Below are 17,863 nucleotides of genomic sequence, written 5' to 3'. Positions count from 1 at the left end.
TGCATTACTTTTCATTGTTCAAGTCAAGGAAAAAAATCATACTATGACAATTCTTTAATAGAATTTAAAAAAACACACACACACACACAAACTTGACAACTATGAATTAATGCTATTAGTAGAAGAGAACAATATAATGACAACTATGAATTAATGCTATTGGTTTCAAGTTTTAAATTTCTTTTAATCAAAATATATTTCCAATATTTCAGTTTGTGGTTTCAATAAATAATATTTTCATGTTCTTTTCTATGATTTAAGTTTAGGATTTCAATAAATATAATTATTTTCATTTGTTTAATTTCTTTTTCAAGATTTATGTGTTTGTTTCATTGGGTTAATTGGATTGTCATATATTACTACAATATATATATATATACACATACGTATATTGATATCATAATATGATAATATTATGCACATAAAAAATCTGATCATATTGCATTACTTTTCATTGTTCAAGTCAAGGAAAAAAATCATACTATGACAATTCTTTAATAGAATTTAAAAAAACACACACACATCTAAATCAAAGCCAGGCCGTAGATGTTTTTGTTTCTGTTAGTTGGGGATTAGCTTTTTTTTGTCAGCTGTCTAATGCTATGGATTTTTTGCTAGATGTGTCTATTCACTAATTTAGAGGAACTACCATTTTCATTTTGGAGGCAACATTTACCTGAAATGGAATATTTAGTTTATGAGTACATGCAAGAGTTAGATTGTGAGTATAGGTTTAATGTGAGTATAGGTTTACATTGTGCGTATCTATATGTTTAAATTTTATTTTAAATAGCATGTTTTCTACTGTGGTATAAAATCAATTAGAAGTTAATAGTATATTGCGTTGTAGGAACACCACTTAAGTAAAAGTTTGTATTTCCCAATGAATAAATATATTGTATATTAGTTGAAGTTTTCAAGGTGTAGAAAACTCAGCTCGGAAATGAAGAAAATCTAGAAATCTATCAAGTTGGTAACTGACAAATTGTGCGAAACCATTAATATTTCAGGTATGTATGTAAAATTAACACGGCATGTAAGAATAATTTTTTTTGTTGTTGTTTTGTTATTTTGTTTAGCTATGTATATTATTGAGATTTTTGTGGTATGGTGAAATATAAATTGTAAATATTCTATGTGTCTCTGAATATAAGTATGGAGATCATTTTGTTTATGAGTACATGCAAGAGTTAGTATTAATACTAAAAGTGGTAAATTTTGTAAGAGTTAGTATTTACTTTTTATTTTTCCGCAGTACTATGTATTTAGTTTAACATGATGCATAATATTTAGTTTAACATGATGCATAATATTTAGTTTAACATGATGCATAATACTAACTTGGATTATTATATTGGAGTATTATAGTGTTACACGTGTTTTAATTTGTTATTTTAGGTATCTTCTCTAAGGTTTATTATTAATTAATTAATATTACTATAAATTCAGTTGAGTTACAATATACATACAGTAAGATTTACTTTTTTAATTTTAATTATTGATATAAATAAGGTTGTAAGTTTAATTATTGATATAAAAAGGGTTCTAGGTTTATTGATATACTAATAATTAAACATATGGTCTTGGTAAATGTTTTTTTCAGAGATAAACATCCACTCAACTTGATTTATGTATTGATTGTTGTTTTCAAGGTCGTGTTTTTTTTTGTTATTTTATTCATTATAGATAAATATATAGATGTGTTATTTTAACTTTTGAGCGTTGTAGAATGTGTATGATGTACACGATATTAAGTTCTTCGGTATCTGTTTTTATTTGAATGTTGAGATGCGTGCATGTATTTATTAATTTATATGTATAGGTAAAAGTTATGATTAGTTTGCTGATGGTGTATTATTTTTGTGTAGATTACAAATTGATAATGATTATGTTACTGTGTAAAAAGAATCTAATGAAATTTGATATTGCGAATTGATACAAAACAGAAATAATTTGCAGTGATTTGTTGTGCATTTATTGCCGATTGATCTAAATTAAAAGTTAGATTGTGAGTATAGGTTTACATTGTTTGTATCCATATGTGTAAATTGTAATTTCTATATTTTGTTTTCAATTTGGAATAAATTGTTGTAGAGTATTATTAAATTCAAATTTACCATAGAAGTAGATGATAATTCCATTCTCTGTAATTTGTAATTTTGCAGAAATTGTGTATTGACCATTGATAGAAATCAGGAGCATTTATTTCTGATTCACATTTAGGTTTACATGTTTTGTTTTTATAGTTTGTTTTGGAAGTAGTGTTAATTTGTATTAGTCATTTTTAAGTAAATATATATAATTTTTTTTTTGTAATTGTATGTTTGATTGAGGTTCAAATTATGCCACTTCGATTGAGGTTTAACAATAGTACTATTCTGTGGACATATTATAGGAGTTGTATTTTTTATTATCCAATTATCGAATTACCTAATCCATTTCAAGTTTTTATTTAGATATATAGTAATAGTTAAGCTTATAGTCTTGGTGAATGTATTTTTCAGTCATAAATATCCACTCAACCTGATTTGTTTATTGATTGTTGTTTTCAAGGTCGTGTATGTTTTGTTATTTTATTAAAAGATAAATATAGAGATGTGTTATTTTAACTTGTGAGTGTTGTTGAATTTGTATGATGTACACGATATCAACTTCTTCGGTATTTATATTTTACATGAATGTTGAGATATGTGCATATATTTATTAATTTATATGTATATTTTAAAATTTTGATTAGCTAGCTGATGGTGTATTGTTTTTGTGTAGATTACAAATTGATAATGATTATTTTGCTGTGCAGCAGGAATCAGCAGAAATTTTGATATTGCGATTTGATACAAAACAGAAATAATTTGCAGTGATTTGTTGTGCATTTATTGCCGATTGATATAAATTAAAAGTTAGATTGCATTGATTTGTTGTGTATTTATTGCTGATTGACATAAATTAAGAGTTACATTGTGGGTATATGTTTAAATTGTTTGTATGTATATGTTTAAATAGTAATCTGTATTTTTCGTCTTTATTTTAGAATAAATTGTTCTAGAGATTGTTATATATTTATGTAACATGAATAAATATTGAAATTCTGTTGGCGATAATCATGATAATAAATAAAATAGTTGTTGTATATGAAATATATAATTTATAGAGTAAACGATTTACCATCATTTTTTCATATTTCTGTTGTAATCCTTTAAAGTTTACTCATGTATTTAAGGTAATTGTTGAGTTTTGGTTGTTAATGTCGTAATATTTGTGTGGAAATTGTAAATTGGCGATTATAATTCTACGTTGTGATAGATATTTCTCTGCAGAAATTGGCAATCGATACATAGCATAAATCATTTTCAGTGATTTGTTGTGCATTTATTGTTGATTGACATAAATTAAAGGGAAATTGGTCTCTAAAACCATGAACTTTGCCTAAAATTTGGTATTTCCCATGAACTTTGAAATTGATATATAATATCACAAACTTTGCATTTTGTTTGGTATTTCCCACGGCATGTTTATTACTATATTTGACTAACTTACGAGGCTTTTATCATACTTGACACAATTAAATCAACGTGGTTTTCAACGTGACTTTTTATGCTACATGTTATGAACTTAAAAAGTGGTTTCAAATATTATAAAACATATCACGGTTGCCTATGTTAAATAAGATTTTGATGAAAATATCTTATTTGAGTGAGTTTGGAAAATACCAAACAAAATGCAAAGTTTGTGATATTATATACCAATTTTAAAGTTCATGGAAAATACCAAATTTTAGGCAAAGTTCATGGTTTTAGAGACCAATTTCCCTAAATTAAAAGTTAAACTGTGAGTGTAGGTTTAAATTGTACTAATTTGTATTTAGGGTTTAAATTATAGAGTGAATTTTGAATAAAATTATTTTTGTCAAGTAGACTAGGTTTTGGTTGTACAAAATTTGGTCACATAGATTTGTTGTTTGTGAAAATCGATACGATAATTCGGCTCATTAATTTATAGTGAAAGTATGATAATTCTATTCTCTGTAATTTGTAATTTTGCAGAAATTGTCTATTGGCCATTGATAGAAATCAGGATTGAGTTGCGTTGAGTTGTATTGCATTTATTGTTGATTGACATATCTTTAAAAGTAATTATATATAAGTTTTTTTAAGTAATTATATATAAGTTTTTTTAAGTAATTATATATAAGTTTTTTTTTCCAATAGCATTGTTCTGTGGACATATTATAGGAGTAGTATTTTTGGTTATCCAATTATCCAATTACCCAATACATTTCAAGTTTTTATTTTGCACGAAGTATGCTCAAACAATGTCACTTCCAAGAAAAATCATTTGATATAGATTTATTTTAGCTATAAATTCCAGTTATTGTTAAAAAAATTAACGTTGGTATTTGCTGTTTGAGTTTTTAATTGTTCATGGAGTATATGTTTGTCTAAGTTGTATCCGAAAATAAATTTTGTTCTACATTTGGAGATGTTGTATATAAATGTTTGTTTGGTGGAAATAAATTTATTGTTTGATTCAGAGCAGGTTTTGTTTTGTCAAATGTAGTGTAGTTATTCTTTTGTTTTATTGATATATTCACACTGCAATCATTATTTTTCTGTTTTCAACTAATAATAAACTTTATGGCGTACGTATTTATTGTACATTGATTATATCTTTAGTTTAATTGTTGTATTTGTTATGTTTCTCATGTAATTAGAACGATTATTGAGTTAGTGGTGAGTGGTTTGTTTGTATGTCTTGAATGTTGTGTTTTTAAACAGACTGTATTATTATTGTTTTATCATTGTGTTTATTTTTGTTTGACAAATTTTTAAAGTTTTGATCTTTTGATCAAATATTGAGGTGCTTGTATACATGTATTAATTTATATGTATATTTTAAATGTTAAATTTTTTGCATTAATATTTCTGATATTTGTGTGAAAATCAAAGGGATAGTTCTATTCCTAAATTGATATGTTAATTGTACTCCCTGAATTTGTATCTGCAGAAATTCTCTCATGTCTATTGATAGGAATACAAATCAGAATTCTTTTGCAGTGAGTTGTAGTTCATTTATTGATGATTGACATAAATTTAAAAGGTCTATTCCGATGTAGATTTACATTGTGTGTATTTATAGGTTTTTTATTAAATTTTATTCGTATATAGATTTACATTGTTTGTTTAATATGGGAAGTTATTCCAGAGTCTTCATTTATCTACAATTTTATTAATTTTATTAATTTGCTTCTTTTTTTCAGTATGTTATATTAAAGCTAAGCAATAAAAAAATATTAACATATACAGTTATAATTGAAGAATATACAGCAATTAAATGTTGATATACTTCAGTTTTGAGATTGACAATGGTTAGTATTTACAGATGAACAGTTTTTGCAGAATGTATTTTAATTATGCTTTATTTTGCTGCCGTATGTATATATTTAATAAAGGGAGTATAAATTTAGAAGTTGATGTGTAATATTTTATTAGTGTTACACCTGTTGTTGATATGTGATTTTATGCATGTAATGTTTAATAAATGAAATTTAATTCAAAAGTTAGAGTATACACACGTGTTTTCTATTTGTTATTTTATGCATATATCTCGATTTGTGTCAGTATTTAGATATTTAGATATCTTCGTTTTAGTTTATCTAGAGGTATTATGGGTATTAGTTTAGATTTGGTTTATAACCACTGTGTAATTTTTTGGAGCCAATTTTTCGATTCAAAATCGTCTTTAAATTTTCTCTATAAATAGGGTCATTTGTGGCTTTGTTAATTGCTAAGTCTGATTTCAGGTTAAAAAAAAATTTGTGTTCTATTTTTTTCTTGTGCTTTGCGATTGCTATATCTAATAATATTTTTTATTATTTAATGATCAGTTTATCTAAGTGAATTCGTAATGGCGCAAGGTGTTACATTGCTAGCAAATTTGACGAGGGCAAGTGTCACACAGCTCATTAAAGTGCGTTGTGTTTATAAGTATAACAATTATTGGGCTGGTAGGGAGGATGTTGTTTCTTCGCTTGAGTGTATAATGCATGATGAGGAGGTATTATTATAATATATTTTATTTGTATAAAAATTGTTTGGCATTTACGAGCATAATTATATATATTCTGACAAATGGTTTTTATTACATGTAGTCAAAATACATGTCACATTTCCTAAGAGTATGATAGAGAGAAAAGGCCGTGTTATCAATGAAGGCGAAATATATTATATCAAGAATTTTTTCGTGAAGGATACTCCCAAAAAATACAAAACCACATCACATGCATTCAAAATCCATATTTATGAAAAGTCTGTTATCACAAAAGTTGAAGCATCTGGGTTTTGCGTTTGCATGTATAATACAATGAGTATCAATGGTATTCGCAGTATTGATGATGTTAATAACTGTGGTTTGTTTGGTATGTTTACGTTAAATTTTTTTGGGGTTTTCACTTAATTTTATTATTATATATTTTTCATTTTAGTTTCATTTTAAATTCCAGATTTGGTGGGAGTTGTTCAAGATTGTGTTAGGGTTTCTAATGAAAAGCATTCTAAATTGCTGGAATTGGTTATTGAGGATGAGCAGTAAAATTCTATTTTTAAGCTTATATTTTAATTATGTGTTTTGAGTACTATAATTTTTAACTAACTTGTATATTTTTTTTATAGTCATGTATCTGTTCATTGCACTCTGTGGGGGCAATACGTTGATTCTTTTTTGAGTCAACGTGATTTTGATCTGAAGATTGTACCAATTGTTTTAGTACAATTTTGCAAGGCTACTACTTTCAATGGTATGTTTTTTTTAATTATTTTTTTATATATGTCTGTTTTACTAATGCTAATATTTATTTGTTTTTTGCTCTTTTAGGTCAAATTCGTTGTGGGACTGTTTATAATGCTTCAAGAGTATTGTTCAACAAAGATATTGAGGAGATCAATCGACTTAGAGAAAGGTGTGATTTTGTAAAATGATCTTCCTTTTTATAAATTTTATTTTATTTTGTGTTTAACATGTTTTTGTTATTTCTATAGGATTAAGGATGATGAGTCATTCTCAGTTGGTTTACCATTGGCGTTAAAGTCTTACGAGCCTAAAGTTGTTGATGAAATTGCCGGAAATTTGAAGTCGATTGAAACATTATTTTGCCTTGAAGTATGAAATAATTTAAATGTTTTCTTATTTTGTTCTGTTATACTTATGATACATTAAAATATTTTATAGTTATTGGATGTACAGGATGGAAGTTATTGGATTTGTGCAAGAGTAGAATCAGTTAGTTGCTATGGCGATCGGTACTATATTTCTTGCAAGAAATGTGGAAAAAAGGTTCTTAAGGATGGTAATCAGTTTTTCTGCTCTGGATGTGGATTGTTTGATGGCTCTGGTTTTATGAGGTATTATAATTTAAATAATTATTTTAATTTTGATATCTTTGGTGTATTTTTTAATATATATAAAGTTGATTTTTATATTGTATTTAATTGTTTTATAGGTATATGTTGAAGATTTCAGTCTTTGATGGTACAAGTACTGCACAATTGGTGGTTTGGGACAAGGAATGTGTCAATATAATGAACAAAAAGGCTTCTGAAGTTGATACCCGGGAGGTATGGTTAGAAAAATAAATACAGTGTATAATTTTTTCGTTTTAGTTTAATTAATTTGATATTTTTTTTTATTTATATTAGGTTGTTCCAGTAAACTGCGTGCCGAAGGATGTTAAAAGTTTTATCACTGGGAAAGTATTCCTCTTCAAGGTTTCTATCAGGAAAGAGGATGATTTCTTAAGCTTGAAACCCTATAATGTCAAAAAAGTTGTTACTAATGAGGATTTGATTCGTCAATATTCTGCAAATATTCTTCCAAATTTGGACATAGGGAATTGTTCGCAATCATTAGATGATCTTTTCTTAGAAGAGTGCGATAGGCTGTCTCCCATTGTGAATTTGGGTGATGATCAAGATTCTCTGCAGGTAGTTTAGAGTAGTATTAATTAATTTTTTGTAGTAATTAATGATAACTATTAGATTTTATTATTAATTAATTAATTAATTAATTTTGCATATTAGGTGTATGGTGAGAAGTTGTTTTCTCCTGGCTCGAGTGGTATAAAAACTGATTTGGAGATTCTTCCCGATGATGGCCTTGTGAGTCTTGATGGCTTGTGCAGAGTTCCTGGAGTGATGAATGAAGATTTTGTCATTGATGTTGATGCTGTAGTTGATGTTTGTCCATCCTTGGATCGCAAGAAAAGTGTTGTTTTGAAGAGTGAAGGTGATGTTACTCCGGGTCTCAAGAGAAAGCTGGTTGAAGAGTTCGATGGATCTATTAAGTATTCCAAGAAGAAGCATAAGCTGGTACCGGTTAAGATTGAGCCCAAGGATTGAAGGTGTTTTTGTTGACAATGTGATAGGCTTATGGGGGTGGTTATTTTGTCGTTTGTCTAAGTATTATTATATTAGTATTATGTTGGTTTGTATGATTGCTCATCTTTAATTTTCATTTTGTTGTTGACTCTGATTCTTTCGGACTCAAGAAAGATGAGCAAATATGTATTTCTACGAATTTCTCCTGCTTTAATCATATAATATTGGCAGTTGAGGTTTAATTATCAGTGTCTCTTTTAATTGTTGTAATGTGTTTAATTATTTCATGTAAATATTTGCAGATGTTATTTGTTTTGATATTTGAATTATTATATTTCTATTTTTAATCTTTAATAGAATAACTTCAAAATTATAAATTGTAAGTCCACAGTGGGTTTGAACTTTTGGATATTGTTTTATGTAATTAGAGAATTAGTTTTGCGTTTCTAAATCATTTATTTATTCGAACTTCAAGAAAATGATTTATTAATGTTTTGATACTTTAAATTGTTGTCATTAGAATGAGTCTGCAGTTATTAACATAAGGAAATTATGAAAACAATTAAAAAGTCTCTCAAGTTTTGAAGAAAAGGTTCTCCATAAGTTGTTATCTTATCATGTGTTTATGTTTTATTATTACTCATTTTAATTTTAAATATTACCATTAGTTTCGAAAATGTACACCCACTCTTATTTTTGTTGTGTTTTTGTTGGTATATTACTATTTTGTGAATTTTTGGTGTTTTCATATGTATATTGAGAAGAAATTTTTGGTATTTAACCTTAAGAATTAGTTGCAGAGTGAATTTTTGGTATTTTGTGAATTTTGTGAATTTTGTGAATTTTTGGTATTTTGTGAATTTTTGGTATTTTGTGAATTTTGTGAATTTTGAGAAATTTTTTTTGGTATTTTGTGAGTTTTTGGTATTTTGATTGTCTGTTTAGATTTTGGAAGTTATTGATTCTTTGTTGTTGTTCTTGTGTATTTTGCATATTTTAGGAGAGCTATATTTTTTTCAGTTATTACTAAGTTCGTAAGAAATATTGTAGTTTTAACATGAGTTACTTTGAATTCAAAAAGGGATTTGTATTTATATATTTTACTTTTCTTTTGTGTATCTATCTTTGAGAGTGTCAAATCGAATTTTGTTGCATTGAATTTTCTTTTTACGGCATTTTGTTGCATTGAATTTTCTTTTTACGGCATTTTGTTGCATTGAATTTTCTTTTTACGGCATTTTGTTGTTAATCTTCTTTGAAGTTAAAAATTGACTTAAAGCATTACAGGGATGGACTCAATGTATATTTAGACGTGGCAAATGTTTTAGTTGAATTTTCCGTTGATATATAGACATATGTAGTATAATTATACTCCTAGATATATATATTTATATTGATTGCTTCTCTTCGTAAATTTAATAAAAAAAAGGTTTGCTTGTCTCTCCTTTGACATTCACAGTGCCATTATTGTAGTTAATAAAATAGGAAAGGCCCAAGGGTCAAATTTATATATACAAACAAATATATAACTCTAGAAAATAAGCAGAGGTTTCAAGGAGGAAGTAGATCATTTATTTTGATTAATTTTATCACTAATAATTGCTGTTCTATGTTATTTTAGGTTTAAAGAATGTTGATTATTAATTTTGGTAGGAAAGAGAGTATATCTTTATGTATTTTACATGATGTGTTCATTTTTGTTTGTGATGGAGAATTTCCTTTTGTTTTGTATCGATGTTTATTATGATTGTCACGACCACAACTCCCTAGTGCTAGTGAGCGCAGCTATTTCGCGACTAAACAATTCTCAACAATCATAGGACAACATAAGAAGGGTGGAACCACTTAAAGCAATAGTCTCAAAGGCATATGGGTACATAGTCAAAACGTGTTCAGAGTATCAAGACTAGGTTCATAGCTTTCTAGCACATAACTCTAGATTGCAGCGGAAGAGTCCAAGACAAAATAGCACGTATGAAGACATGCTACTTTGGGTTACCTAACTACTTATTTAAAAGTCTTGTCCCAACACCTTCACCTCCTCGTACACGTTCAACCTGCACATTAGAAAAGAAACATGCAGGGCTGAGTATTTGATATACTCAGTGGGCACGTTGCCGAAACATAATTTTCGTAAAAGTTTTGTCAGCCAATTGAGTGATCACAGGGTTTTAACTTAAAAGGCCCGAGTCACTAAAAGTATTTTTGTTCGTAAAATTGATTGCGCAATCACTTAACATACATACCATATCTGAAACGTATGTGAACCGGGAATGTGGCCACATTCCACGACGGTCACTGGATCGGCCAACTTAAAAGCTAGCTCACGATCCCCATATGTGTACACTAGTCCGAGTAGGCTTTACTTCCCTACTGGGACCCGAATTCGATTAAACATAATTGGCATAGCCAAGCAGATAGGTAATCCATAAAACATAAAATGGCATGACAAAACATAAATAGCATAATTTTCACATAATCATGCTTGAAGGCAAGTTTACATTTTGAAAGAAATGCCCACCTCAAAAGCTTAATTCCATAGTCGAAAATTCCTTGACTTGATCTTAAACGATGTGTGAGGACGTCCCTTTAGAAATAAGGTAATACTTTAATTAGACTTTAAGAAGTCAAATAACTTAAACATGAATGCATCCTATGCGTGGTCATTTTATTCTTCTTCTTAGTCTTCTAGAAAAGTTTTAGAAATCTTGAAACATTAATTAAATCGGGAGATTTAATTTATTAGAGAAGCTTAAGACATTATTCATTTAACCTTGAGAGTATTACTTTCCATGTATCTCGTTCGAAATTAAATTATCATCTCGGGATTTAATTAGCGAACCTTCACATAAAAATTTGATCGAGCAACTTAGGAGGGCTCGTGATTTAATTAGGCACAACAAGCCCAACTCCTACTTTATTTAATTAGTGGCCCAAGTTCCATAATAAATTCAATTAACAGGTAGCCCACCTTCTCTATTTAATTTCTTAGTCCATACTTTTAATTAAAGAGGCCCATCAAAACAAAGTAGAATTGGCCCAACACTAATACTCCTAACTCCATCGGTCCTTCTCTCAATTCCCAATTCACACAAAATCCCCAAATTGAAGAAATAAGTCCCTAGATCGTCTCCCTCCTTCCTCTCGGCGAAATCGCCGCTTCACCTGGTCGCCGGAGCACCATAGCCGTCGCGATTCATAATCTCATCCACTAGCTCCATTTCTCGGCGACCTCACGCAATGTCGCCAGCCCCCAGCTCTGGACCGACGACAAGCCGGTGTCGCCGCTATCACGCGGCGAGCTCCGCCGCCACCTCTGCTCCAGCTCTCTCTCCGTTCTTGGACTTCTCAACACAGCGATTCGCCGCCGTCGAGCCCATCTACCGCCCGCTCAGCTGTCGCCGCGTGGGGTGTGGCCTGTCAGCGCGAAGCCAGCGCCGCCGACTTCGTTACGGCGCAGCACCTATCTCTGCCCCCTTTCGGTTAGAGACCTAGGCCGCCGTTACCTCACGCTGCTGCTCCAGCAGCGCCGCCGCTACAGTCAGTTCCCCAGGGCTCCGTCGTCATTCGGCCCTCGCCGAACAGCCCCGTTTGGTCCCACTTCTCGACCCCGAAGCTAAGTTCTATTACTTCCTCTTTACTTTGTTAATTTGAGTCCGGAACTTAAGTGTTCACTCACTGGAATGGGCTTAGTGTTTGGGGCTAGAGTGTTGATCCTTAAATTATTAAAGCTTGCTACTGCTGTGAGGTTCCTAAAGCCATGATTCTATGTTCTTGAGCCTTGCATGATGTCTTGAAACAAAAGCAGAGGGTGTGCTAGTGTTTTTACTGATTTCATTTAGGATTTAGGATTTAGCATGCTATTTAAGATTTCTAAGTTGAGGTGCTTCTACACATGCTTCTGCTTGGTTTCCTACTATTTCTGTGTTGTAGATTTGCTAAGTGATATCCTTGTGCTTAAGCATGATTGTGTAGTGGTGTTCTACATGGATGAAAAGGAGTGACATGGAGGGTGTTGATGATTTACCTGTTGTGGTGAAAGGGACCAAAAGGAGAGAGATGGAGTGCTTTTGATCTTAGCTCGCTCACTGCCCTCTTTCTCTATTGCTGGTTGAAAAGTTGAGTAAAGGGGTGAGGTCAAGGGAAGGCATATATATAGGAGTCTTGAAATTCTGAAATCTGCAGGGTAGATAATGTGCAGGAGTGTATCTACTATTTTGAGCTATGTGTTGGCTTCTCTTTCATAGTCTACTTTAACTTCTATTGTTCATATTGTGTATGGAGTCTTGTCTCATTTATGGGCTGATTGGCAGCTTGTGTGAGGTTGTACATAGGGTGTATCGTGAAAGGTGAACGGGCTGAGCTCATCCTTTGTTTTCTTATTGCAGCAAAATCCTCTTTGATGATTCTTCACCACCTTTAATTTAAGAAAGCTTGGTGTTTTGCCTGTGCATAAGTACTCTTGCATTAATACACTTTGTTTGATTTTTGCAGGTACAAGAGAGAGAATCCAGGGGCTGTTGGGAGTAGAGGAGTTCAATCTGACCTTGCTTCCTTTGGCAAGTCTTTTGGTCTACTCTAAGAAAGGTATTACTGCCATTTTTCCTTAAGTGCAGGCTGCTGACTGTCTTAGTACTTTTAGGTGTTCAAAGTTTTTGTTCTCATATAGCTATTGTCGTGAAAGGGGTATTAGGGAGCTGACTTTGCCATCCTCTAATTTCCTCTTTAATAAAGTCTTGTTGTTTCATTTCTCTTAAAAGGATGTTCCTTTAATTCCTCTTGTCATTAGGAATTTAATGTCTTGTTTGCACATTGCAGACCTTGGAAAAAGAATTGGGCTGCCAAGTGGGCCTACCAAGGCATGGGTCTGCTGCCCTTGGCCCATCGGGCTACTTCTTCAAAACATCGGGCCATGAGACCCTTGGGCTCGAAAGAGAGGCCCAACATTCACATATTTGTATTCTTAAATTCTTTCTCGTCGACTTGTGTGTAATTTATTTTGTAACTAGAGAGTAGCTTGATATGTATTCGGACATTCAAATTCTGAAATGTAACCTCATATTATTTCTTGATATTTATTGTATTTAATACATATAAAAGTAATTGTTTTTTTTCCGGCCGACACCCTTCAATTTAGCAAACAAGCATTGTCATCGACTAATATTTCTGGTTCGAAAATAATTAGAAGAAACGAACGTTTCTCTGGTTTGACCTTAAATGTTAAGAAAAGGTAAATAAAAGAGCGGGTATTACATTCTACCCTCCTTAGCAAAAATTTCGTCCCGAAATTTGCTTGCTGCTTGCCACTCAAATAGTTCTGTGTACTTTTCCTTCATCTTGTCTTCCAACTCCCACGTAGCTTTTGCGTGGCCGTGATGCTTCCAAAGAACTTTCATCATTTTAATAGATTTATTCCTCAACTCTTTCTTTCCGATCCAAGATTGCTTCAGGCTTTTCTTCATGGCTTAAATCTGGTTCTAACATCATTTCTACTTGGTGGACTATGTGTTTGGGGTCGAACACATATTTCTTCAATTGTGACACATGAAAAACATTGTGTACATTCTCGAAACTCGATGGGAGTGCGAATCTGTACGCCATAGGACCGACTTCTTCTAGAATTTTATAGGATCCGGTGAAATGTGGTCTTAGCTTGCCCTTGACGCCGAATCTCGTAATCCCTTTAGACGGGGATACTTTCAGAAACACTTTGTCTCCCGCCTTGAACTGCAGATCGGTTCGGCAAGCATCTGCGTAAGACTTTTGCCTATCTTGAGCTTCCTTGATTCTTCCATGGACATGTCATACCATCTCTATAATCTAATCCACAGAATCCGGTCCAAGAATCTTTCTCTCACCGACTTCATCCCAGAAATGCTTCATACGGGGCCATGTTCATGGTCGCCTGATAACTGTTGTTGTAGGTAAACTCTATAAGTGGTAGTACTAGCTCCCAGTTTCCTCCACGGTCGAGCACTACGGCTCTCAGCATATATTCCAAGGTCTCGATCGTTCTTTCAGTCTGCCCATCAGTCTGTGGGTGGAATGCTTACTGAAATTCAATCTAGTGCCCAGCTCTTGTTATAGGCTTATCCAAAATCTAGAAGTAAATTTTGAATCACGGTCTGAAGTGATCGTCACTAGTATTCCATGTAGGCGTATGATCTCTTGTACATATATCTGAGCTAACTTGTCTGATCCGTAAGTGATACGAATCGGTATAAAGTGAGCGCTTCTGGTGAGGCGATCTATAATCACCCAAATAGCAGTGTTTCCTCGTTGCGACTTTGGAAATCCTGTCACGAAATCCATCGCAATGTGCTTTCATTTCCACTCTGGGATCTCGAGGGATTGCAACTTTCCATTGGGTCGTTGATGCACAGCCTTTACCTGCTGACATGCTAGGTATCTTTCTACAAAAGACGCTATGCCCCTCTTCATGCCATCCCACCAAAACTGTTTCTTCATATCTTGATACATTTTCGTACTCCCTGGGTGAGCAGTGTAAGGTGTCTCATGCGCTTCACTCATGATCTCATTTCTGAGTGCCTCGTCATTGGGCACACACAATCTTCCTTCAAACGTGATGGCGTTATCCGCCTCCTCGCAGTAACTCTCTTCTTTTCCCGTCCTCACTTTTAGAAGAATTTTCTCTAATGCTTCATCATTCTTTTGAGTCTCAACAATTTTGGCCCTTAAGTCTGGCTCAATCACCAAGGTGGTGATCCTACTTTCCACCGTCTCCGTTGCTCTTACTACTTCCAGTCGCATCTTAGCAAACTCACGTAGGAGCTCCTCATTCTGCGTGAGGAAGGTGGCCAATTGGGGTGTAGCCTTTCTGCTTAAGGCATCTGCCACTATATTCGTCTTGCCTGGATGGTAATTTATACCACAGTCATAATCCTTTACTAATTCGAGCCATCGGCGTTGTCGCATGTTCAAATCTTTCTGCTCGAAAAAGTATTTGAGGCTCTTGTGGTCCGTGAAGATCTCACATCGATCTCCGTAGAGGTGATGTCTCCAAATCTTCAAGGCATATACCACTGCCGCTAGTTCCAGATCATGAGTGGGGTAGTTTAACTCGTACGCCTGAGTTGGTAGGAATTTAATGTCTTGTTTGCACATTGCAGACCTTGGAAAAAGAATTGGGCTGCCAAGTGGGCCTACCAAGGCATGGGTCTGCTGCCTGAAGCTTCTCGGGCTACTTCTTCAAAACATCGGGCCATGAGACCCTTGGGCTCGAAAGAGAGGCCCAACATTCACATATTTGTATTCTTATATTCTTTCTCGTCGACTTGTGTGTAATTTATTTTGTAACTAGAGAGTAGCTTGATATGTATTCGGACATTCAAATTCTGAAATGTAACCTCATATTATTTCTTGACATTTATTGTATTTAATACATATAAAAGTAATTGTTTTTTTTCCGGCCAAATCAAAAAACAAATTCGCATAAAACTTCTGAGAAAACACATAAGCAAATAAAAAAACAACTTGAAATCTATGCATAAATAACGAAGAACTTAACAGATCTGCATACCTAGACGAAGTGAAATAGAAAACAAAGGAAATTAAACAAGTCTATCAACTACTGTTTCTTTCACACGCCAAAACCAACTTCAGACGCTAAATCCACTCCGGATCCAAGCGTCCGACACGGACTCCAAACAGAAGAAATTCTCCATCACGTCAGATTTTCAAATTTAAGCTCCGAACACTCAATCAACCACAGATCTGTCACCAAATTCCACATCAAACACCTCAATAACGAAATAAGCAGAGATCGACATAGCAATTTAAGAATTACGCTAACAGCAGAGAGATCTAAGCAAAATAACTTGAAATTAAACAGCTAAACTCAGATCCATGAGCGATAAGCAGTTAAACATCATCAACATCAAAGTCGACTCCCAAAAGTGAAGTTCGACGGTGGAAACTAGCAAAAACAGCTGAAATTAAAACAATTGTATCTTCGCCCTCACTAGGACGGTGTTACCAAACTCGAGATCTTTAGAAAGTACCCCCCCTATCACGATTATCCCCAGAATTTTTCCCAAGTGTGTGTGAAAATGTATGAGCTAAGAAGAGTAAAAACTATATCTCTGCGTTGCATGCTCTTCTCTATATATAGGCGTTTTAGGTGGGCCCAGCGAGGTATTGATAATGACTTTGTTGCCCTCAGCTGTAGACTCCTCTGTCACGCCACTTTTCTTTGTAAATTCTGCTCATTTTCACTCCTTTCTCTCGCTAGACCATCTCCTTCCTTACTTCCTTGATCTAGCGCTTTTCTTCACACACCTGGCTTAGGAAACGTGTTAGACCCAGCAAATTATAACATTTTTTTGCGCATACCGATGCATGAAATTAGCCTTATCAAACTGCTCACACTTAAACCATACTTGTCCTCAAGTATAAAGACAAGAAAAGAAAAAGAATAAGGCAAATTTCAAGCGAGGTTATCTCTGGACCGACTCCTAAACCTAGACACAAGAAAAACTAAGAAATATAAGAAAACCACACAAACACGCAAAACACATATATACATGAGCTAGTTTCAATTTTTAGGCATCTGTCCCCACAAGATTAAGGTCATTCCAATAGTTTGCACTCCTCCAAATAGGCCCTTTCCCTTCCTTTACCTAGCCAATCTGTCAGCTTGTCAAGATAGCTCTCTACTTACCCAATTGTTAGGTTCACTCGATCACTCATTCCTCACCAGGGATGTTAGGATCGATTCTCTCTTAAGTTAATGCTACACCACTGAAGCGTTGGGTTATGAGAGTTTTCTCCTTCCTGGGTCAGGCTATCATTATTCCTGTTTTAGACCATTCCCCCCTCTGGACTTCGTCCAGCTTATTCCTCCTCTTTTTTTTTTTTTTTTTTTTTTTTTTTTTTTATCTGGACTTTGTCCAGCTTGTTCCTCCATTTTTTCTCCTGGACTTCGTCCAGCTTATACCGCCTTACCCTGGACTTCGTCCAGCTTATGCCTTCATAACCCAATTCCCCCTTTTTTTCTTTCTCCTTCATAGCTCTTCTTCCCTAAGCATTCAGTGGTGGCCCTTAAACATTTGTTAGCTCAAAGTTATCTGAGGTTTATAACTCACTATATAGTAGGGCTTCACAACTAAGTAAGTAGAGGCATTCTCCGTCATTCTCGCTTCATTCAAATTAACTAGGCTCATTTAAGGAAAAAGCTTCTAAGTTGAAATGCCTCCTATCTTCAATTACTTTCACTAAGGGAATCATGCCGTATTAAATCCACTGGCTCATGTGACAATACTTAAAACTAACAGACTCTTAACATGTAATACGGGTAATGCATTGACTCCTCTCCCCCTCCCACTTCACTCAAGCTTGTCCCTAAGCCATCGTCGTGAAGGGGGGAACAGAGAGATCAATGCAAAACTAAAATCATAAAACTTCTCACACTTAGACCAAGCAATGGGCTAAGTGGGAGAAAGACACAGAAAAACATAGAAAAACAAATAAAACAA

At 33.2% G+C, this 17,863-nt stretch overlaps 1 long non-coding RNA gene across 1 annotated transcript; it reads left to right on the top strand.

Moving 5' to 3' along the window:
• Nucleotides 1-11,460: 11,460 nt before the first annotated feature.
• On the top strand, nt 11,461-13,441 carry LOC125224429. Its single transcript, XR_007176875.1, has 2 exons — nt 11,461-12,956; nt 13,188-13,441. It is a non-coding gene; the product is annotated as an uncharacterized LOC125224429 (long non-coding RNA).
• The last annotated feature ends 4,422 nt before the right edge of the window (nt 13,442-17,863 follow it).

Source organism: Salvia hispanica, chromosome 4 (assembly GCF_023119035.1).
Source record: "Salvia hispanica cultivar TCC Black 2014 chromosome 4, UniMelb_Shisp_WGS_1.0, whole genome shotgun sequence".
Classification (NCBI taxonomy): domain Eukaryota; kingdom Viridiplantae; phylum Streptophyta; class Magnoliopsida; order Lamiales; family Lamiaceae; genus Salvia; species Salvia hispanica.
This window is presented reverse-complemented; position numbering and strand designations above follow the sequence as displayed.